We start from the raw sequence: 23360 nt of genomic DNA, 5'->3' as shown, positions 1-23360 counted from the left end.
GGACAACGGGCAGAGCTCAGTGACGCTGACCATGAACAACCTCAAGGACGAGGATTCCGGATCCTATTTCTGTGCCAAGGGTGCTGCTGGCTGTGCTGGTTATACTGGTGCCTATTGTATTGACCCTGCACCCATTGCTATGTCCCCCCTGTCCCCGTTCCCCAGACCCTTCCCCCAGTCCCCAGCCCCTGACCCCATTCCTGTCCCCGTGTCCCAGCCCTGAACTGGCTCTTTCCCAAATCTCCCCCATTCTCCCCCAAACTCCCAACTCTCGGCCGCACCCCTTCACCCTTGTTGCCAATTTTCGTGCTGAATCCTCAAGATTTAATGCCCGCACCTTGGGTTTGGGGACAGGGTTGCAGATTTTGGGCTGCCCCAGAGGGATTCTCAGGCCGATGGTCACAAGTGTCAAGGGCTGAGGTTTTAGAGTAAGGGTCTGGGTTTGAGGACAGGGGGGAGTCCAAATGGGAGCAGGGCCAAAACCACCATGACCAACATCACCACAATCAATATCCTCACCAGCAGCAGGAGCACAACAATCATCCCAATTTTTGGCAAAGAAATAAAGAGCGGAATCCTCGACCTTGAGGTTGGTCATGGTCGGTGTCATCAGACTCTGCCCGTTGTCCCTGGTGATCATGAACCGGCTCTTGACCGAATCCGCGTACCAGGTGCTGCCACCACTGCGGATGTAGGCAACGAACTCCAGCCCCTGGCCGGGTCTCTGTCAGGCCCATTGTAGGGCAAGACTCCCGATACTGAATCCCGACCCTCGGCAGAGGAGACGCAGGGAACCCCCGGCTGGAAGTCCCCCCCGCACTCCAGCAGGGTCACGGACGCCCGGAGCCCTGCGGGACAAAGGGGAGATGGGGATGAGGGAACGAATCCACCCAAATGTTGATTCTTGCCTGCAGACCCTGATGTTGGCCCCAAATTGGGACCCTGGGACCTCCCCATCCTCCTCCTGCAGCTCCTGCTGGCCCTCCCAGGTGGATCCCAAACCCTTTTTCTGGCATGGCGGTGCCCACTTTGGGTCCATAACCAATGCGTCTCCTCATCCCCATCTACCCTTTGTCCCGCAGGGCTTCAGGTGGCCGTGACCTTGCTGGAGTGCGGGGGGGACCTCCAGCCCCCCGGGGGTTCCCTGCGCCTCCTCTGCCGAGGGTCCGGGTTCGATTTCAGGAGTTACCCATTGAGCTGGGTGCGCCAGAGACCTGGGCAGTGCCTGGAGTGGCTCGCAGGCATCTACAGCGATGGTTCCTACATCTCCTATGCGCCATCGGTCAAGGGTCGGTTCACGATCTCCAGGGACAACGGGCAGAGCTCGGTGATGCTGACCATGAACAACCTCAAGGACGAGGATTCTGCCACCTATTTCTGTGCCAAGGGTTTTGCTGTTTATGCTGGTGATAACGATGCCTGCTGTATTGACCTCTTCCCCATCACTGCGTCCGCCCTGTCCCAGTTCCCCAGACCCTTCCCAAGCTCCCAGCCCCTGACCCAGCCCATGACCATTTCTCCATTTCCCTTTCCCCTCTCCGGCCCCAAACCCCAACCCTTGGCCATTTATCTTCCCCCAAACTCTGCCCCAAAGATCAGCGCTGGGCCCTGGGCTGTGGACACGAATTCAGTCACCGAGAGTGGGGATGAGGCCAGGGATTGGGGAAGGGTCTGCGGTTTGGGGACATTTGGGGATACAAAAATAGGGGTGGAGTTAATAGCATTGGCATCATGGTCATCCCCATCCGCCCCAGCGGCTTTGGCACAGAAATAGGATCCGGAATCCTCGACCTGCAGGTCGATCATGGTCAGGGCTGTGAAGCTCTGCCCGTTGTCCCTGGAGTTCCGGACCCGGCCCTTGACCGACGGCGCGTAGTAGGTGTAACCCCTGGGGCTATGGATCCCTGCGACCCATTCGAGCCCCATCCCGGGGCTCTGGCGGATCCATTGCATGGAGTGACCCCCGAAACTGAACCCGGACCCTTGGCACAGTAACGTCAGGGACCCCCCAGGGGGCTGGAGTTCCCCCCCGCACTCCAGCAGGGTCACGGTAGCCCGGAGCCCTGCAGGACAAAGGGGAAATGGGGATGAGAAACCTGATTGGCTGAGGGCATGACTGGGTGGCAGTGTCAGCTGTAAAAAGGGAAGGGACTCACCTGGCAGGAGGATGATGAACTCCAAGGGTCCCAATCTGGGGCCCAGAGTCAGGATTTGGGTTAAGGGTTGAGCTTCAGCCTCATCCCCATCTCCCCTTTGTCCCGCAGGGCTCTGGGCAGCCGTGACCCTGCTGGAGTGCGGGGGGGAACTCCAGCCCCCCGGGGGGTCCCTGCGCCTTCTCTGCCGAGGGTCCGGGTTCAGTTTCGGCAGTTTTGGGATGGGCTGGTATCGACAGAGACCCGGGCAGGGGCTGGAGCACGTCGCTGGGATCACCAACAATGCTGGTTGGACTGGCTACGCGGATTCGGTCAAGGGCCGGTTCACGATCTCCAGGGACAACGGGCAGAGCTCGGTGACGCTGACCATGAACAACCTCAAGGACGAGGATCCCGCCACCTATTTCTGTCCCAAATGTGCTTGTGCTGGTAGTTGGGCTGCTGCTGGTTATCCTTTTTACCCCCTCCCCATCTCTTTGTCCCCACCTGTCCCCGTTCCCCAGACCCTTCCCCCAATCCCCAGCCCCTGACCCCATTCCTGTCCCCGTGTCCCAGCTCTGAGCTGGCTCTGCCCCAATCTCAGCTCTTGACCCCAAACCTCAGCTCCTGGCTACAAGTCTCAGCCAAGGTCACCAAACCTGGATGCAAATGCTGAAGATTTGGGAAAATGGGCCAGATTTGGGTCGGTGGGGGTCAGGGATGGGGTAATGGGTCGGACGGAAGGACCTGAACAATGGGGACAGGTGGGGACACAGGGATGGGCACGGGTCAATGAATTCAAGGGCACCAGCAGCAATGTTAGTGCTGGACTCCTTGGTGCAGAAACAGGATCTGGGATCCTCGTCCTTGAGCTTGTTCACAGTCAGGGACATGGAGCTCTGCCCGTTGTCCCTGGAGATCGTGACCCGGCCCCGCAGTGACGGCGCGTAGTCGGTGCCACCGTGGCTGTCGATGGCGGCCACCCACTGCAGCCCCTGCCCAGGGCTCTGGCAGATCCAGTGCAGATCAGAACCACTGAAATCGAACCCGGCCCCTCGGCAGAGGAGGCGCAGGGAGCCCCCGGGGGGCTGGAGTTCCCCCCCGCACTCCAGCAGGGTCACGGCCACCCGGAGCCCTACGGGACAAAGGGGAGATGATTAAAAATGAGAAATATGATTGCTCCAGAAGGGGAAAGGGGTGTGGCTGTTGGAAAAATGGGCGGGGCCCACCTGGGAGGGGCAGCAGCAGCTGCACGGCCAGGAGCTCCAGGGAACTCGAGACAGTGGCCATGTTGTGCTGGGGTTGGGGTCCCGGTGGATTTTGGCGGTCATTAATGAGTTTTTAATTGCACCATCAGTGGAGAAGAATCAGGAGGAGGTTTCCAATTACTAACAAGTGGATAGGGGAGAATTGTATGATTTGAGGCAACTTATTATACAGGACATCTCTGGTAGAGATTTGGGAGCAAACCAGGGGAGTTTGGCAATAACCGGGATGGTTTGGGGATGGGCTCCGGGCAGCCGTGACCCTGCTCGAGTGCAGGGGGCACCTCCAGCCCCCTGGGGGGTCCCTGCGCCTCCTCTGCCGAGGGTCCGGGTTCAGTTTTGAGGCTCACTCCATCACCTGGACCCGCCAGAGGCGCGGGCAGGTGCTGGAAAGGCTGGCGCTGATCGACGCTAGAGGTGCCCACGCCTGGTACGTGCCATCAGTGCAGGGCCGGTTCAGGATCTCCAGGGACAACGGGCAGAGCTCGGTGACGCTGACCATGAACAACCTCAAGGATGGGGGTTCCGGTTCCTATTTCTGCGGGAAAGCTGCCTATGATACTTCGGGTGCTGCTGCTGATGGTATTGACCCCATCCCCATGGCTGTGTCCCCACCTGTCCCGGTTCCCCAGACCGTTCTCCCAAACTCTGCCCTGACCCCATTTCTGATCCCATCTCCCAACCCTGTCCTGGCTCTGCCCCAAATTCTCCACTCTCGACCACAAAGTTTACCGAAATCTTAACCCATGACCAGAAGTATCCACTTTCTGAATCAATTTTGGGGCACAAAGAGGAGATTTGGGGTCAGGAGTTGTGGTTTGGTGTCAGCGGGTGAGAATTGGGGCCAAGGCAGAACAAGGCTGGGATCAATGGCCAAAGGCTGGGTGTGGGCTGGGGGTTTGGGGGAAGGGTCTGGGCAACGGGGACGGGGGGGGACACGAGGAGATGGGGACAGCACGAGCACCGTCAATATAATCAGCAGGAGCAGCACCACCACCACCAGGAGACACAGAAATAAACGGCGGAATCATCGTCCTTGAGGTTGTTCATGGTCAGTGTCACTGAACTCTGCCCGTTGTGCCTGGAGATCGTGACCCGGCCCTTGACCGATGGCACATACTCGGTGTAACCTCCACTGTCACTGATCCTTGCGACAAATTCCAGCCCCTGCCCGGGTCTCTGGCGCATCCAGCCCATCCCAAAACTCCCGAAATCGAACCTGGACCCTCGGCACAGCAACGTCAGTGGAGGTCCCCCCCGCACTCCAGCAGGGTCACGGCCGCTTGGAGCCCATCTCCAAATCTTCACCAATTTCACTCATAACTCCCCTCGTTCGGTCCCAAATCTCCAGCAGATTTTTTGGTTATCCTGAGGTTCCTCAAAAGCTGGAATTAAACAATCTCATTAATTAATTGGACACCTTCTCCTCAGGGTTCCACATTGATTTCAAACGCAATACCACGTTAAGAACCCCCAAACCCCCCTGGGACCCCAACTCCAGCAAATCTCGGCCTTGGCCTTGAGCTCCCTCCGGCTCCTGTCCCTGCTGCTACTGCTGCCCCTCCCAGGTGGGCTCCGCCCCTTTTTTCTGGAGCACGCACACCTTTTCCCCATCTAGACCAATCATATTTCTCATTTTTAATCATCTCCCCTTTGTCCCGAAGGGCTCCGGGTGGCCGTGACCCTGCTGGAGTGCGGGGGGGACCTCCAGCCCCCGGGGGGTCCCTGCCCCTCCTCTACCGAGGGTCCGGGTTCAGTTTCAGGAATGTGAACATGTACTGGATCCGCCAGAGACCCGGGCAGGGGCTGGAGTTCGTGGCAGAGATCAGCTACGATCTTTCCAGAACCCACTATGCACCATTGGTCAAGGGCCGGGTCACGATGTCCAGGGACAACGGGCAGAGCTCGGTGACGCTGACCATGAACAACCTCAAAGACGAGGATTCCGGATCCTATTTCTGCACAAAAACTGTCGGTGCTGGTTTGGGTGCTGCTGTTTGACCCCATCCCCATCACTGTATCCCCACCTGTCCCCGTTCCCCAGACCCTTCCCCAGCTCCCAGCCCCTGACCCACCCGTGACCATTTCTCCATTTCCCTTTCCCCTCTCCAGCCCCAAATCCCAACCCTTGGCCATTAACCTTCCCCCAAACTCTGCCCCAAAGGTCAGCGCTGGGCCCGGGGCTGGGGACAGGAATTCAGCCACCAAGAGCGGGGACGAGGGCTGGTATCTGGGGGGAGGGTCTGGGGTTTCAGGAAAATTAGGGATGCAACAAAGGGGGCGGGGCTAAATGCTCCATAACCAGCACCAGCAGCGTCACTACGATCATCAACAACAGCATTATAACTCTCAGGAGTTTTGGCACAGAAATAGGATCCGGAATCCTTGACCTTGAGGTTGTTCATGGTCAGCGTCACCGAGCTCTGCCCGTTGTCCCTGGAGATGCTGACTCAGCCGCTGAATGATGACGAGTATCTGGTGTCTCCATCATAGTCAATCCCTGCAATGTATTCCAGGCCCTGCCCAGGCCGCTGTCGGATCCACATCAGACTGGTTCGTCCGAAACTGAACCCGGACCCTCGGCAGAGGAGGCACAGGGACCCCCCGGGGGGCTGGAGGCGCCCCCCGCACTCCAACAGGGTCACGGCCGCCCGGAGCCCTGTGGGACAAAAGGGAGATGATGGAAATCGAAAGTCTGATTGGTGTAGGGCTTTTAAGTCGGCATGGCCATCTGAACAAAGGGGTAGAACACTCCTGGGAGGATGATGAACTCCAAGGATCCAAATATGGGGCCCAGAGTCAGGATTTGGGTCAATGTTGAGCTTTGCCCTCATCCCAATCTCCCCTCTGTCCCGCAGGGCTCCGGGCGGCCGTGAACCTGCTGGAGTGCGGGGGGGATTTCCAGCCCCCTGGGGGGTCCCTGATGTTGCTGTGCCGAGGGTCCGGGTTCGATTTTGGGAGTTATGGAATGTACTGGATCGACAGAGACCCGGGCAGGGTTTGGAATACGTTGCAGGCATCTACAACACTGGTGGCACCACCTACTACAATCCATTGTTCAAGGGCCGGTTCAGGATGTCCAGGGACAACGGGCAGAGCTCGGTGACACTGACCATGAACAACCTCAAGGACGAGGATTCTGCCACCTATTTCTGTGCCAAGAGTGCTGGTGCTGCTTGGGCTGAAAGTGCTCATCCTATTGACGATGGCCTTGCTGTCCCCATCCCCATCTGTGTGTCCCCCCTGTCCCCGTTTCCCAGACCCTTCCCCCAAACCCCCAGCCCACACCCAGCCCTTGACCATCGATCCCAACTTTGCTCTGCCTCAACCGCAATTCTTACCCGTTGACCCCAAACCACAACTCCTGACCCAAATCTCCACTTTGTGCCCCAAAACCTTGTTATAAAAGTGGATACTTCAAGCCAAGGGTTAAGGTTTGAGTCAACTTTGTGGTAAGGTGCCGAGAGCGGATTTCATGCCCAACTACTCCAAGATTAGGACATGGGGACAGGAATGGGGTCCAGGCTTGGGGTTTTGGTGAAGGGTCCAGAGAATGGAGATAGGTGGGGACCGGGGAACAGGAACATGGCCAAATGCAACCGAAACATGAGAGTGACCAATACCTGCAGCAGCACCCCAACCAGCACTACCAACAACACTTCTGCCACAGAAATAGGATGCGGAATCCTTGTCCTTGAGGTTGTTCATGGTCAGCGTCACCGATCTCTGCCCGTTGTCCCTGGAGATCCTGAACCGGCCCTTGACGGAATCCGCGTACTCGGTGCTGCCACCATCGTTGCTGACACTCGTGAGCCACTCCAGCCCCTTCCTGGTCTCTGGCGATACCTGCTCATGTGGAAACCACCAAAACTGAACCCGGACTCTCGGCACAGCAATGTCAGGGACCCCCCGGCGGGCTGGAGGTCCCCCCCGCACTCCAGCAGGGTCACGGCCACCCGGAGCCCGGCGGGACAAAGGGGAGATGGGCATGAGGCCAAAGCTCAACCCTTGACCCATATCCTGACCCTTGGCCCAAAACTGGGACCCTTGGAGTTCATCACTGTCATCCCAGGAGAGTCCTGCACCTTTGTCCATCTGGCCACGCCTGCTTTGAGTCCCTCGACCAATCAGGTTTCTCATCCCCTTCTCCCCTTTTTCCCGCAGGGCTCCGGGCGGCCGTCACCCTGCTGGAGTGTGGGGGGGACCGCCAGCCCCCCGGGGGGTCCCTGCGCCTCCTCTTCCGCACCTCTGGGTTTGATTTCGAAAAATTTGCAGTGCTGTGTATCCATCAGAGACCCGGGCAGGGGCTGGATATAGTGGCGCGGATCAGCAGACGAAGTGGAAGCATCTTTTACGCGGACTCGGTCAAGGGCCGGTTCACATTGACGAGCGACAACGGGCAGAGCTCGGTGACGCTGACCATGAACAACCTCAAGGACGAGGATTCCGGATCCTATTTCTGTGCCAAAACCAGTACTGATGGTTTTTGTAATGCTGCTGCTCATCTTGATCAAACTGATCTAATCACTGCGTCCCTTTCTGCATCCCCACGCCCCAGACCCTTCCCCCAAACCCCATTCCTGTCCCTCTGTCCCAGCCCTGCTCTGGCTCTGCCCCAAATGTCCCCTCTGAGCCACACTCTGTGCCCTTGTTTCCCAAATGTCCCCGAAATGTCTGGATTTCAGCCCAAAGTTAAGATCAGGGATCAAGAATTCAAATTTTAGCCCAAAATTCCCAATGTGAGTCCAGCCGGGCCAGATTTGGGTCTGTGGCTGACTCGGTGCCCGCAGGGCAGATTTGGGTTGAAACTGGACAAGTCTGGGGGCAGTGGTTGGGTTTGGAGGGACGAGGCTGAGCTCAGGGTAAAACCGGCCCTGATTTGGTTACAGGAGCTGAGATTTGGTGCCAAGAGCTGAGATTTGGGGCCAAGAGCTGAGATTTGGGGCCAGAGCAGGGCAGAGCTGGGACACGGGGACAGGAATGGGGTCAGGGATTTGCGTTTGGGGAAAGAATCTGGATAATGGGGACAAGTGGGGAAAAACCCATGTGGATGGGGACAAAAGGATTTGCAGCAAAAGCCCAAACCGCATATTTGGCACAGAAATAGGATCCAGAGTCCTCGTCCTTGAGGCTGTTCATGGTCAGCGTCACCGAGTTCTGCCCGTTGTCCCTGGAGATCCTGAACCGGCCCTGCACTGAATCTGTGTACCTGGTGCTGGAACCATCACTGTTGATGCTGGCGATGAATTCCAGCCCCTGCCCGGGTCTCTGGCGCACCCAGAACATTGCAAAACCCCCAAACTGAACTCGGACCCTCGGCACAGCAATGTCAGGGAACCCCTGGGGGCTGGAGGTGCCCCCCGCACTCCTGCAGGGTCACTGTCGGATTTTGGTGCTGTCTAGATGGTCTGGGAAAAGCCCAAAGATGGCCTTGGGCCCCCGGGGTTCGAAAGGACGAGAGGAAGCTTCAGATTTGTTCTCGGTCTCGGTGTTTATTAATTGCTTATCTAAAAGATTTTCTCTTGGCCTGACAGAGTTCTGCTCAGCAGTCAGCCATGGGCACACACTGAGAGCCCCTGGGGTGGCCACCTATCTTTATACCCGGAGTTACGTATACAATATTTATCATTTTTCTCCAATACCCTCTACCCTTATTAACCAGTGCACTTTTAGTAAAGACCAATCCCAAAGTGCCAACATCACCACAGAAAATGGAGGCCTAGAGGAAGAAGAAGAAGGAGAAGGGCACGCCCCAATTCCTCCATCTTACCTCTCTAGACCCCCCTGTACAGAAATTTTAAACCCTGTATCTCACACTCCAATTAACTTCTCCCTTCACCATTCACCCCGGTGAAATCCTCCTGTCCTCATACTGATGTCATCTCCCATGTGGGATCAAAGTCCAGCCACCAGACATTTCTGGCAACATTCCAGGACTCCCGAGCCCCCCAGTTCTGAGAGACTGAGATCCCACAGGTCACAGCCACCCGGAGCCCTGCGGGAAAAAGGGGAGATGGGGATGAGGCCAAAGCTCAACCCTTGACCCAAATCCAGACCCTTGGCCCCAAACTGGGACCCTGGGAGTTCATCATCCTCATCCCAGGTGGGTCCTGCCCCATTTTCCAGCAGGCCACACCAGCTTTAAGTCCCTCGACCAATCAGGTTTCCCATGCGCATCTTCCCTTTGTCCCGCAGGGCTCCGGGCCACCGTGACACTGTTGGAGTCGGGGGGGGACCTACAGCCCCCCGGGGGGTCCCTTATGTTGCTGTGCCAAGGGTCCTGGTTCAGTTTCGGAAGTTTTGGGATGGGCTGGTATCAACAGACACCAAGGAATGCACTGGAGTACGTTGCAGAGATCAACACTGGTGGCAGTGCCTGGTACGCGCCGTCGATCAAAGGACGTCTCACGATCTCCAGGGACCACGGGCAGAGCCCGGTGACGCTGACCATGAACAACCTCAAGGACGAGGATTCCGGATCCTATTTCTGTGCCAAATGTTACAGCAGTGGCTGTGGTAATGGCGCTTATGCTTATGGTGTTGATGGTGGTTGTGGTCCCAAGCCCTCTCCTCTCTCTTCCCAAATAACTCAGAATTCTCTGATCCTTCCCCAAAATCCCCACCCCAGTTTCTCAAATCTTGACCACTTTCCCCCAAACTCCACCGTCACTTCCCCAATTCCCAATTTCCCCCCAGTTTTCTCCAATTCTCCCCAATCTCCCCCAGTTCCCCTCCGTCCCAGTGTGGCACGGGGATATCTCCAGGGCCCTTTGAACACAAAGCTTTTTGTGCAGCTGGCGCTCTGCCGCAGCGCCCCGAGGTTTAGCTGCCCTCTGCAAAACACAGATTTTCACAGTGACCAAAACCAGGAACTTTCTGTTTCCTTTCCTGCCCCAGCCGGGCCCTGGCAGCTGCCGGGGAGGAAGTGGGGGGAGGCTGCGGAGCCCCAAAATCGCGGCGTCTTCTCCTCCCTCCCTCCCTCCCTTTGTCCCACCTGGGGCTTCACTTCTCCCTCAGCGGCCTCGGTGTCTGGTGCTGCTCCTTGGGGCTGGGCTGGAATCCTGTCTCTGGAGAAAACCCCCTTTTTTTTACCCAAATTACACATGAAATTGTGGGGAAATTAAATTGTTCAAATTGATCTCGAGTCGAGGGCTCCATGATCAGAGAAGCAGAGGGGTCCAAGGGTGGAGTCACCTGAAACGTTCCATCCGTGGAGGGCAGGGTCAGAATGGCAAAGAAGAGCTCAGGAGCCAAAATGGCCCTGAGTGGGCCCTGAGCTGAGGTGTGGGGCCAGGAGCTGAGAATGTGGGGCAGGGCCAGGGCAGGGTTGGGGCACGGGAACAGGAATGGGGTGAGGGGCTGGGGTTTCAGAAAGGGTCTGGGACAGGTGAGGGCAAGTGGTGACACAGCGATGGGTGCGGGCCCAATAGCATAGGCATCACTATCAGGAGCAGTAGCACCAGAACCCTTGGCACAGAAATGGGATCCGGAATCCTCATCCTTGAGGTTTTTCATGGTCATCGTCACCGAGCTCTGCCCGTTGTCCCTGGAGATCCTGAACCGGCCCTGCGCCAATGGCGCGTAGTCGGTGTAAGCGCCACTGCTGATCTCTGCAAGCCATTCCAGCCCCTGCCCGGGTCTGTGGCGCACCCAGTGCTTGCCAAAACCCCCAAAACAGAACCCGAACCATCGGCAGAGGAGGCGCAGGGACCCCCCGGGGGGCTAGAGGTCCCCCTCGCACTCCAGCACGGTCACGGCTGCCCGGAGCCCTGCGGGAAAAAGGGAAGATGGGGATGAGAAACCTGATTGGTCCAGGGCTTCAAAGTGGGTTTGGCCAGTTGGAAAAGAGTCGGGACCCACATTGGAGAAGGATGAGAAGGCCCAGGGGTCAGAATTTGGGGCCAACAATCAGAATTTCGGTCAAGGGTTGAGATTTGGCCCCATCCCCATCTCCCCTTTGTCCCGCAGGGCTCCGGGTGGCCATGACCCTGCTGGAGTGCGGGGGGCACCTCCAGCCCCCCGGGGGGTCCCTGCGCCTCCTCTGCCGAGGGGCCGGGTTCAGTTTCGGGAGCTACGACATGAACTGGATCCGCCAGAGACCCGGGCAGGTGCTGGATTTGCTCGCGGGGATCAACACTGTGGCAGCGACTACTACGCGCCATTGGTGCAGGGCCGGTTAACGATCTCCAGGGACAACGGGCAGAGCCGGTGGCGCTGACCATGAACAACCTCAAGGACGAGGATTCCAGATCCTATTTCTGTGCCAAACGTGCTTATGCTGGTTATGTGGGTCCTGGTGCTAATTTGGATGGCATCCATGGTGGATCCAAGCCCCAATCTCATTGTCCCCTCCTCTCCCCAGTCCCACGACCCTTCCCCTGGGTCTCAGCCCTTCACCGCATTCTTGACCCTTTGTCCCAGATCTCCCCCAGTTCCATGACACCAACCATGGAGCCAAAACCCTCAAACTGGTTCTGCCCCAAATCCAACTAAGTTTGCACCAAAATCGCCCGATTCTGCCCCAAAACCCCACTCAGCGCTCCCAGCCACACCTGCTGAAACGAATCCTCAACCTTTGTCCAAAAACCGGGACCATGGGCCTCAATCCCCGACATTCAGAGCAAAGGTTTGAGGCAGAAAGAGGAGATTTGGGGTCGGGAGTTGTGGTTTGGAGTCAGCGGGTGAGAATTGGGGCCGAGGCAGAGCAAGGTTGGGATCAATGGTCAAGGGCTGGGTGTGGGCTGGAGGTGTGGGGGAAGGGTCTGGGCAATGGGAACAGGGTGGGGACACGGAGATGGGGATGGGGACAGCAAGGCCATCGTCAATACGATGAGCACTTTCAGCCAACCAGCACCAGCACTCTTGGCATAGAAATAGGTGGCGGAATCCTCGTCCTTGAGGTTGTTCATGGTCAGCGTCACCGAGCTCTGCCCGTTGTCCCTGGAGATCGTGAACCGGCCCTTGACCGATGGATTGTAGTAGGTGGTGCCACCAGGGTTGTAGATCCCTGCGACGTATTCCAAACCCTGCCCGGGTCTCTGGCAGGTCCAGGACATTTCATAACTCCCAAAACTGAACCTGTGACCCTGCTGGAGTGCGGGGGGGACCTCCAGTCCCCCGGGGCCTCCCTGCGCCTCCTCTGCCGAGGGTCCGGGTTCAGTTTTGGGAATTTTGGAATGGATTGGGTTCGCCAGAGATCCAGGCAGGGGCTGGACTGGGTCGCGGTGTTCAGCTACACTGGTGGCAGCACCGGCTACGCGCCATCAGTCAAGGGCTGGTTCAGGATCTCCAGGGACAATGGGCAGAGCTCGGTGACGCTGACCATGAACAACCTCAAGGTCGAGGATTCCGGATCCTTTTTCTGTGCCAAAGCTGTTGGTGCTGCTTGGGCTGCTGCTGCTTATATTGACCTTGCTGGTGGTGGCAGCACCCTTGTCTGAGCCCCTCTTGTCCCCAAATCTCAGACCCTTTACCCAAATCTCAGCACTTGACCCCATTCTTGACCCATTTGCCGTGATCTCCCCCATTTCCACCCATGGTTGACCAAAGACTCCAACCCCCAAACTGATTCTGCCCCAAATCCTCCTGCTATGGCCCCAGAACTTGCCTGATTCTGCCCCAAATCCCCACTTTGGGCTCCCAGCCGCAGCCGCTTACCCAGTCTTCACCCGCTGCCCCCAAATCTCAGCCCTTTAGGAACTTTTGGGGAACGAGGGGGAGATTTGGGGCCGAGAGTTGAGTTTGGGGCCAGACCCAGGGCAGGGTTTGGGGCCAATGGGTAGCGTTGGGGCAAAGGCGGCGGGGCTGGGACAAAGGGTCAGGGGTGGGTCAGGGGGGTTTGGGGGAAGGGTGTGGGGACAGCTGGGGACAGGGATGGGGACAGGAACCCAAACACCAACCCAACCACCGGGAGTGAAACCAATGCCATGGGCAGCATTCCAGCCACCATAGGAATCCTTGGCACAGAAATAGGATCCGGAATCCTCGTCCCTAAGGTTGTTCATGGTCAGCATCACCGAGCTCTGCCCGTTGTCCCTGGAGATCCTGAACCGACCCTTGAGAGAATCTGCGTAGTGGGTGGCTCCAGAAGTGCTGATCTCTGCTACAACTCCAGCCCCTGCCCGGATCTCTGGTGCATCTAGCTCATCCCAAATTGTCTGAAACTGAACCCAGACCCTCGGCAGAGGAGGCGCAGGGACCCCCCGGGGTGCTGGAGGTACCCCCGCACTCCAGCAGGGTCACGCCTGTCTGGAGCCCTGCGGGACAAAGGGAAGATGGGGATGGGAAACCTGATTGGCTGAGGGCTTAAAAGTGGGTGTGTCAAACTGGAAAATGGGGTGGGACGTGGAAAGCTCAGCAGGAGCAGGACAATTAGGATGAGATTGTCCAAGGGTCACAGTTTGGGGCCAAGTGTCAGGACTCAGGTCAAGGGTTGAGCTTTGGCCTCATCCCCATCTCCCCTCTGTCCCGCAGGGCTCCGGGCGGCCGTGACACTGCTGGAGTGCGGGGGGTATCTCCAGCCCCCTGGGGGGTCCTTCCGCCTCCTCTGCCGAGGATCCTAGTGCAGTTTTGACAGTTTTGAAATGGAATGGATCGGCCAGAGACCCGGGCAGGGGCTGGAATTCGTTGCCTACATCAGCAACACTGCTGGTTACACCTACTATGCGCCATCGGTCCAGGGCCGGTTCAGGATCTCCAGGGACAACAGACAGAGCTCGGTGACGCTGACCATGAACAACGTCAAGGATGGGGATTCCCCCGTTTATTTCTGTGCCAAATCTGCTTATGCTGGTGCTGCTGGCGGTGCTACTGCTGCTTATATTGACCATGCCAGTTTTGGCATCACCCCTGTCTGAGCCCCCCCAGACCCCAAACCCACACACTTCCCCCCCAAACCTCAGCCCTTGACCCTTGCTCCCAAAATTTCCCCCATTTGCCCAATTGGTCAGCACTGACCCCAAACCCTTCCCATGTCCTGCCCCAAATCTGAACCATTGGCCCCAAACCTTCACCCCTGGGCTCCAGTTAAGGCCTGCTCCAATCAGGACCTGGGACTGGGTAGAGATTAGGGAGAAATGGGCAAAATTGGAGGAAAGTACAGAGTGTGGGCAACAATGGTAGAGTTTGGGTGAAAATGGTCGAGGTATTAGAAGGGCTGAAACTTGGGGGAAGCATCGCTGGGACTGGGGAAATTTCACGACCCTCATGGTCACTAGCAGAAGTGAAGGCAAAAACAGCAGCAGCATTACCACCAGCATAACCATTGTCACGTTTGGCACAGAAATAGGATCCGGAATCCTCGTCCTTGAGGCTGTTCATGGTCAGCGTCACCGAGCTCTGCCCGTTGTCCCGGGAGATCGTGATCCGGCTCTTGTATGATGGCGCGTAGTCGGTGGTGCCACCATTGTCACTGATCCCTGTGAGCCACTCCAACCTCTGCCTGCATCTCTGGCGGATCCACTGCATGCCGAAACTACCAAAACTGAACCCGGACCCTCGGCAGAGGAGGCGCAGGGACCCCCCGGGGGGCTGGAGGTCCCCCCCGCACTCCAGCAGGGTCACGGCTGCCCGAAGCCCTGCGGGACAAAGGGGAGATGATAGGGATGAGGCCAAAGCTAAACATTGACCCAAATCCTGGCTGTTGGCTTCAAATCGTGACAATCTGCTGTCATCCTGCTGCTTCTGGTGGCCCTTCCTATCGGGTCCCCCCATTTTTACCCGCAGGCCACACCCACTTTTAGGCCATCGACCAGTCAGGTTTCTCATCCGCATCTCCCCTTTATCCCGCAGGGCTCCGGGCGGCCGTGACCCTGCTGGAGTGCGGGGGGGAACTCCAGCCACCCGGGGGGGTCCCTGCACCTCCTCTGCCGAGGGTCCAGGTTCAGTTTCGGCAGTTTTGGGATTGGCTGGTATCGACAGACACCAAAGAATGCACTGGAATGGCTCGCAAGTATCACCAGCAATGGTGGCAGCACCTGGTACGCCCCGTCGGTCAAGGACTGGTTCAGGATCTCCAGGGACAACAGGCAGAGCTCGGTGACGCTGACCATGAACAACCTCAAGGACAAGGATTCCGCCATTTATTTCTTCGGGAAATCTTACAAAACTGGTGCTCCTGTTGCTGTTGCACATGGGGACCTGCAAAGTCCTGGTCTCACCCTCATCACTGCACCCCCAGCTGTCTACGTCCTGCGGACCCTTCCCAGGCTCCCAGCCCCTGACCCAGCCCATGACCATTTCTCATTTTCCCTTTCCCCTCTCCGGCCCCAAACCCCAACCCTTGGCCATTTATCTTCCCCCAAACTCTGCCCCAAAGGTCAGCGCTGGGCCCGGGGCTGGGGACACGAATTCAGTCACCGAGAGCGGGGACGAGGGCTGGGATTTGGGGGGAGGGTCTGCGGTTTGGGGACATTTGGGGACACAACAGTGGGGGTGGAGTCAATAGCATTGGCATCATGGTCATCTCCACCAGCCCCAGCAGCTTTGGCACAAAAATAGGATCCGGAATCCTCATCCTCCAGGTCGAACACGGTCAGGGCTGTGAAGCTCTGCCCGTTGTTCCTGGAGATCCTGACCTGGCTTTTCACCGACGGGGAGCAGTCAGTGAAACACCCAGAGCTGTAGATCCCCGTGAGCCATTGCAGCCCCTGCCCGGGGCTCTGCCAGATCCATTGCATGGAGTGACCCCCGAAACTGAACCCGGACCCTCGGCACAGCAACGTCAGGGAACCCCCGGGGGGCTGGAGGTCCGCCCCGCACTCCAGCAGAGTCACGGCCGCTCGGAGCCCTGCGAGAAAGAGGGGAGATGGAGATGAGAAATCTGATTGGTCGAGAGCCTTAATGTGGGTGTGGCCAGCTGGAAAAAAGTTCAGGACCCACCTGGCAGGAAGATCATAAACTCCAAGGGTCCCAATTTGGAGGCAAGGGTCAGGATTTGGGTCAAGGGTTGAGCTTTGGCCTCATCCCCATCTCCCCTTTGTCCCGCAGGGCTCCAAGGGGCCGTGACCCTGCTGGAGTGCGGGGGGGACCTCCAGCCCCCTGGGGTGTCCCTGCGCCTCCTCTGCCAAGGGTCTGGGTTTAGTTTTGGGAATTATGGCATGTACTAAGTGCACCAGAGAGCCAGGCAGGGGCTGGAATGGGTCGCGGGCATCAACAGCAATGGTGGATGGACCGGCTACACGGATTCTCTCAAGGGCCGGGTCCCGATCTCCAGGGACAACGGGCAGAGCTCGGTGACGCTGACCATGAACAACCTCAAGGACGACGATTCCGCCGTTTATTTCTGTGCCAAAAGTTAAACTAGTGGTTGTGGTAGTGGTGGTGCTGCTTATGGTGTTGATAGTGGTTGTGGTCCCAAGCCCTCTCCTCTCTGTTCCCAAATATCTCAGAATTCTCCGATCCTTCCCCAAAATCTCCACCCCTGTTTCTCAAATCATGACCATTTCCCCCTAAACTCCACCCCTGCTGCCACAGCTTTTAGTTTCCCCCAGTTTTTCCCATTTTTCCCAATCTCCCCAAGTTCCCCTCTGTCTCAGTGTGGAAGGGGATCGCTCAAGGGCCTTTTGCACACAAAGCTTTTTGTGCAGCCGGCGCTCTGCCGCAGCGCCCAGAGGCTGAGCTGCCCTTTGCCAAACACAGATGTTTACCATGACCAAAACCAGGAACTTTCTGTTTCCTTTCCTGCCCCGGCCGGGCCCCGGCAGCTGCCGGGGAGGAAGTGGGGGGAGGCTGCAGAGCCCCAAAATCGCGGCGTCTTCTCCTCCCTCCCTCCCTCCCTCGCTCCCACCTGGGGCTTCACTTCTCCCTCAGCGGCCTCGGTGTCTGGGGCTGCTCCTTGGGGCTGGGCTGGAATCCTCTCTGGGAGCAATGGATGTGGTGACGATGCTGGTGGTGGCCCCAAACGCCCATCCCTGGCTCCCCAAATGTCCCAAAATCCCCAAATCCTTCCCCAAATCCCAACCCTTGACCCCATTCTTGACCTTCTCCCCCAGTGTCCAGCACCTTTGCCCCAACTTTTGACTTTCCCGCAGTTTTGCCCATTTCACCCAAATCTCCCCCAGCTCCCCGGGCACTGATAGGAGGAGACCTGAACTGGAGGCCAGGGGTGAAGGTTTGGGGCCAATGGTTGAGTTTTGGGGGAGGAGCAAGGGAGGATTTGGGGTCAGTGCTGCCCATTGGGGCAAATGGGGGAGATTTGGCACAAAGGGTTAAGGTTGAGGTTCGGGGGAAGTGTCTGGGTTTGGGGACAGGTGGGTCTTGGAGATCCGCGTGGATCCATAACTGGTGTCTTCATCAGAAGCAGCAGCACTCCAATCATTATCATAGCCAGATTTGGCACAGAAATAGGATCCGGAATCCTCGTCCTTGAGGTTGTTCATGGCCAGCGTCACCGAGCTCGGCCGGTTGTCCCTGGAGATACTGAACTGGCCCTTGAACGATGGCGCGTAGAAGGTGTAAGCACCACTGCTCCAGATCCCTGCAACGTATTCCAGCCCCTGCCCAGGTCTCTGGCGGATCCAGTACATGGTAAAACTGCCAATACTGAACCCGGACCCTCGGCAGCGTAGGCGCAGGGACCCACCAGGGGGCTGGAGGTCCTCCCTGGACTCCAGCAGGGTCACGGCCGCCCGGAGCCCTGCGGGACAAAGGGGAGATGGGCATGAGAAACCTCATTGGCTGAGGGACTTAAAGCTGGTGTGGCCAGCTGGAAAAAGAGGCAGGATCCACCTGGGGGGAGGATGATGAACTCCCAGGGTCCGAATTTGGGGCCAAGAGTCAGGATTTGGGTCAAGGGTTGAGCTTTGCCCTCATCCTCATCTTCCCTTTGTCCTGCAGGGGTCCGGGCGGCCGTGACCCTGCAGGAGTGTGGGGGGGACCTCCAGCCCCCCAGGGGGTCCCTGACGTTGCTGTGCCGACGGTCCGGGTTCGATGTTAGCGCCATCACCATGTTCTGGGTCTGCCAGAGACCCGGGCAGGGGCTGGAGTGGGTCGGGAGCATCAGGACGGAGGGCTGGAGCTCCATGTACGTGCCTTCGGTGTAGGGCCGGGTCACGATCTCCAGGGACAACAGGCACAGCTCGGTGATGGTGACCGTGAACAACCTCAAGGACAGGGATTCCACCACCTATTTCTGTGCCAGGGCTGCTGATGGTTATGGTGCAGCTGCTCATGGTGATGATGCCCAGGATGGTCTCAAGCTTCTGCCGTTCATCCGACTCACATCATTGAGTCCCCAGAGCTGTGATTTTCATCCCAAACCTCACCCATTGACCCAGCCCTTGAGCCTTTGTCCCCATTTGCACCAATGGTCAGCACTGACCCCAAACCCTCCCCTGGTTCTGCCACAAAACTCAACGATTGGCCCCAAACCTTCACCCCTGGGCTCCAGTTCAGGCCTCCTCCAATCAGGGCCCGGGAGCTGGGGGAGATTTGAGTGAAATGGGCAAAATTGGGGAAACATCAGGAATTCGGACAGCAATAGTGGAGACTGGGGAATAAGTTAAAAAATGGGGTCAAGGTTTGGGATTCGGGAGAAGGATTTTGTGAAATTTTGGGGACTTGGGCTGCGGGCTTAGGGCGATGCTGAGGATTGTCACCATAAGCAACAGCAGCCCCATTCCAACCAACATCACTGCATCTGGCGCAGAAATAGGATCCGGAATCCTCGTCCTTGAGGTTGATCATGGTCAGCGTCACAGAGCTCTGCCCGTTGTCCCTGGAGATCATGACCCGGCCCCTGAACGACGGTGAGTAGTAGATGGTGCCACCACTGCTGTAGATGCCTGCGACATATTCCAAAACCTGCCTGGGTCTCTGGCAGATCCAGTACATGCCATAATCCCCAAAATTGAACCCGGACCCTCGGCACAGCAACGTCAGGGACCCCCCGGGGGGCTGGAGGTTCCCCCCGCACTCCAGCAGGTTCACGGCCGCCTGGAGCCCTGCGAGAAAAAGGGGATGAGAAACCTCATTGGCTGTGGGGTCAAAGCGGGCGTGGTCTGCTGGAAAATGGGATGTGACTCACCTGAGGAGGATGATGAACTCCAAGGGTCACAGTTTGGGGCCAAGTGTAAGGATTTGGGTCAAGGGTTGAGCTTTGGCCTCATCCCAATCTCCCCTTTGTCCCGCAGGGCTCCAGGCGGCCGTGACCCTGCTGGAGTTCAGGGGGGGCCTCCAGCCCCCCGGGGGGTCCCTTTGTCTCCTTTGCCGAGGGTCCGGGTGCAGTTTCGGCAGTTTTGGAATGAACTGTGTGCGCCACAGACTCGGGCAGGACCTGGAGTGGCTCGCAGGGATCAACACTTGTGGCAGCATCGCCTACGCGCCATCGGTACAGGGCCGGTTCAGGATCTCCAGGGACAACGGGCAGAGCTCTGTGACGCTGACCATGAACAACCTCAAGGACGAGGATTCCGGATCCTATTTCTGTGCCAAATGTTGCAGCAGTGGTTGTGGTAATGCTGCTTCTGCTTATGATGTTGGTGGTGGTTGTGGCATCACGCCCTCTCTACTCTAGTTTCAAATATCACAGAATTCTCTGATCCTTCCCCCAGACCTCAGCCCCTTTTATCAAATCTCCACCATTTTCCCCAAACTCCGCCCCTGCTTCCCCAACTCTGGACTTTCTCCACCAGTTTGTCCCATTTCACCCAAATCTCCCCCAGCTCCCAGGCCCTGATTGGAGGAGACCTGAACTGGAGGCGAGGGGTTAAGTTTTGGGGCCAATGGTTGAGTTTTGGGGAAGGAGCAGGGGAGGGTTTGGGGTCAGTGCTGACCATTGGGGCAAATGGGGACAAAGGATCCCTGCCTGGGTCAGTGGCTGAGGTTTGGGATGAAAATCGGTGCTTTGGGGTTAAAATGATGGGACCAGAGCAAATGCCAGGAGCTTGACGCCGTCACGGGCACCGTCACCATGACTAGCAGCAGCCCAACAAGCAGCACAAAAAGCTTTGGCACAGAAATAGGATCCGGAATCCTCCTCTTTGAGGTTGTTCATGGTCAGCGTCACCGAGCTCTGCCCGTTGTCCCTGGAGATCCTGAACCGGCCCTGCACCGATGGCGCATACCCGGTCCAACTACCATTGTAGCTGATACTCGCAACCCACTCCAGCCCCTGCCCGGGTCTCAGGCGCACCCTGTACATGTCGTAGCTCCTGAAACTGAACCCGGACCCTTGGCAGAGGAGGCGCAGGGACCCCTGGGGGGCTGGAGGTCCCCCCCGCACTCCAGCAGGGTCACGGCCACCCGGAGCCCTGAGGGATAAAGGATAGATGGGGATGAGGCCAAAGCTCAAACCTTCACGCCAAAACCCCAATTATTGGCCCCAGGTTGTGACAATTTTTTCATTCTCCTCCTGCTCCTGGTCACCCTCCCAGCTGGATCCCTTTTTCCAGCTGACCACACCCACTGCAGGCCCAGAGCCAATCAGGTTTCTCATCTCCATCTCCCCTTTGTCCCGCAGGGCTCTGGGCGGCCGTGACCCTGCTGGAGTGCGGGGGGGAACTCCAGCCCCCCGGGGGGTCCCTGACGTTGCTGTGCCGAGGGTCCGGGTTCAGTTTTGGGGATTATGGAATGTTCTGGATCTGCCAGAGACCCGGGCAGGGTTTGGAATATGTCGCCGGCATCTACAACACTGGTGGCAGCACTGAGTATATGCCATCGTTCAAGGGTCGGTTCACAATCTCCAGGGACAACGGGCAGATCTCGGTGACGCTGACCATGAACAACCTCAAGGACGACGATTCCGGATCATATTTCTGTGCCAAGGGTGCTGGTGCTACTGCTGCTGATAATGATGCCTATGGTATTGGCCCCGCATCCAGCGCTGTGTCATCACTTGCTCTCACGTGCCCCTTCCCCGTTCCCCCAATCCCCAGCCCCTGACCCCATTCCTGTCCCCATGCCCCAACCCTGCCCTGACTCTGCCCCACATTCTCAGCCTCTGGCCCCAAACCTCAGCTCGGGGCCCACTCGGGGCCATTTTGTCTCCTGAGCGCTCCTTGGCCATTCTGACCCGGCCCATCACCGATGGAACGTTCCAGGTGACTCCACCTTTTTACCCATCTTCTTCGCTCAGCATGGAACCCTCGACTCGAGATCAATTTGAAGAATTTAATTTCCCCAAAATTTCATGTGTTTTTTGGGTAAAAAAAAAGGAGATTTTCTCCAGAGAGAGGATTCCAGCCCAGCCCCAAGGAGCAGCCCCAGACACCGAGGCCGCTGAGGGAGAAGTGAAGCCCCAGGTGGGAGCGAGGGAGGGAGGGAGGAGAAGACGCCGCGATTTTGGGGCTCCGCAGCCTGCCCCCACTTCCTCCCTGGCAGCTGCCAGGGCCTGGCCGGGGCAGGAAAGGAAACAGAAAGTTCCTGGTTTTGGTCATGGTGAACATATGTGTTTGGCAGAGGGCAGCTCAGCCTCGGGGCACTGCGGCAGAGCGCCGGCTGCACAAAAAGCTTTGTGTGCAAAGGGCCCTGGAGCTATCCCCGTTCCACACTGGGACGGAGGGGAAGGGCCAGACTGGGGAGAAATGGGCAAAATTGGGGGAAAACTGGGAATTGGGGAAGTGATGGTGGAGTTTGGGGGGAAATGGTCAAGATTTGAGGAAGGGAGCCAGGATTTGGAGGAAGGATCTGTGGGATTGGAAACATTTGTTGACCATCATGGTCACTGCCAGGATTGATGGCAAAACCAGCGTCAATGGCATTGCCAGCAAAACCATTGCAAAGTTTGACACAGAAATAAACGGCGGAATCCTCGTCTTGAGGTTGTTCGTGGTCAGCGTCACCGAGCTCTGCCCGTTGTCCCTGGAGATCGTGAACCGGCCCTTGAATGACAGTGCGTATTTGGGAATGGCGCCATCACTGGTGACACTCACCACAAACTCCAGCCCCTGCCCGGGTCTCTGCCGCATCCAGCCCATCCCAAAACTGCCGAAACTGAACCCGGACCCTCGGCAGAGGAGGCGCAGGGACCCCCCAGGGGGGGTGGAGGTCCCCCCCGCACTCCAGCAGGGTCATGGCCGCCCGGAGCCCTGCGGGACAAAGGGGAGATGGGGATGGGAAACCTGATTGGTGAAGAGTGCCCAACTTCACATAGCATGCTTCAAAAATGGGGTAGGACCCACCTGGGAGGAGGATGATAAACGCCAAGGGTCCCAATTTGGGGCCCAGAGTCAGGATTTGGGTCAAGGGTTGAGCTTTGGCCTCATCCCCATCTCCCCTTTGTCCCGCAGGGCTCCGGGCGGCCGTGACCCTGCTGGAGTGCGGGGGGGACCTCCAGCCCCCCGGGGGGTCCCTTTGTCTCCTCTGCCGAGGGTCCGGGTTCAGTTTCGGGAGTTACCCCATGTACTGGGTCCGCCAGAGACCCGGGCAGGGGCTGGAGTGTCTCGCAAGTATCTACAGCAATGGTGGCACCACCTACTACGCACCATCGGTCAAGGGCCGGTTCACGATCTCCAGGGACAACAGGCAGAGCTCAGTGACGCCGACCATGAACAACCTCAAGGACGAGGATTCCGGATCCTATTTCTGTGCCAGGGGTGCTGATGATAATGGTGCTGTTAATGATGCCTATGGAATTGATGCCTCGCCATGGCCATGTCCCCCCCCGTCCCTATTTCCCACACCCTTCCCCCAGTCCCCAGCCCCTGACCCTATTCCTTTCCCCCTGTCCCAGCTCTGAACTGGCTCTCCCCCAATCTCAGCTCTTGGCCCCAAACCTCAGCTCGTGGCTCCAAGTCTCAGCCAAGTTCTCCAAACCTGGGTGAAAATGGTCGAGAGTTGGGGAAAATGGGCCAGACTTGGTCAGTGTCTGTGACTCAGATCCACCACCTAAATTATGGGGCAGAACGGGTCCAGTCTGGGGGCGATGATTGGGATTTCATGGACAAGGGTGAGCTCAGGGTGAAACCGGCCCTGATTTGGGGCCAGGAGCTGAGATCTGGGGCCAGAGCAGGGCAGAGCTGGGACA

This window comes from Melozone crissalis, unplaced genomic scaffold, assembly GCF_028551555.1.
Source record: "Melozone crissalis strain CALT ecotype California unplaced genomic scaffold, PUWL_Pcris_2 ptg000079l_1, whole genome shotgun sequence".
In the NCBI taxonomy this organism is placed as follows: domain Eukaryota; kingdom Metazoa; phylum Chordata; class Aves; order Passeriformes; family Passerellidae; genus Melozone; species Melozone crissalis.
Note: the sequence above shows the minus strand (reverse complement) of the source record.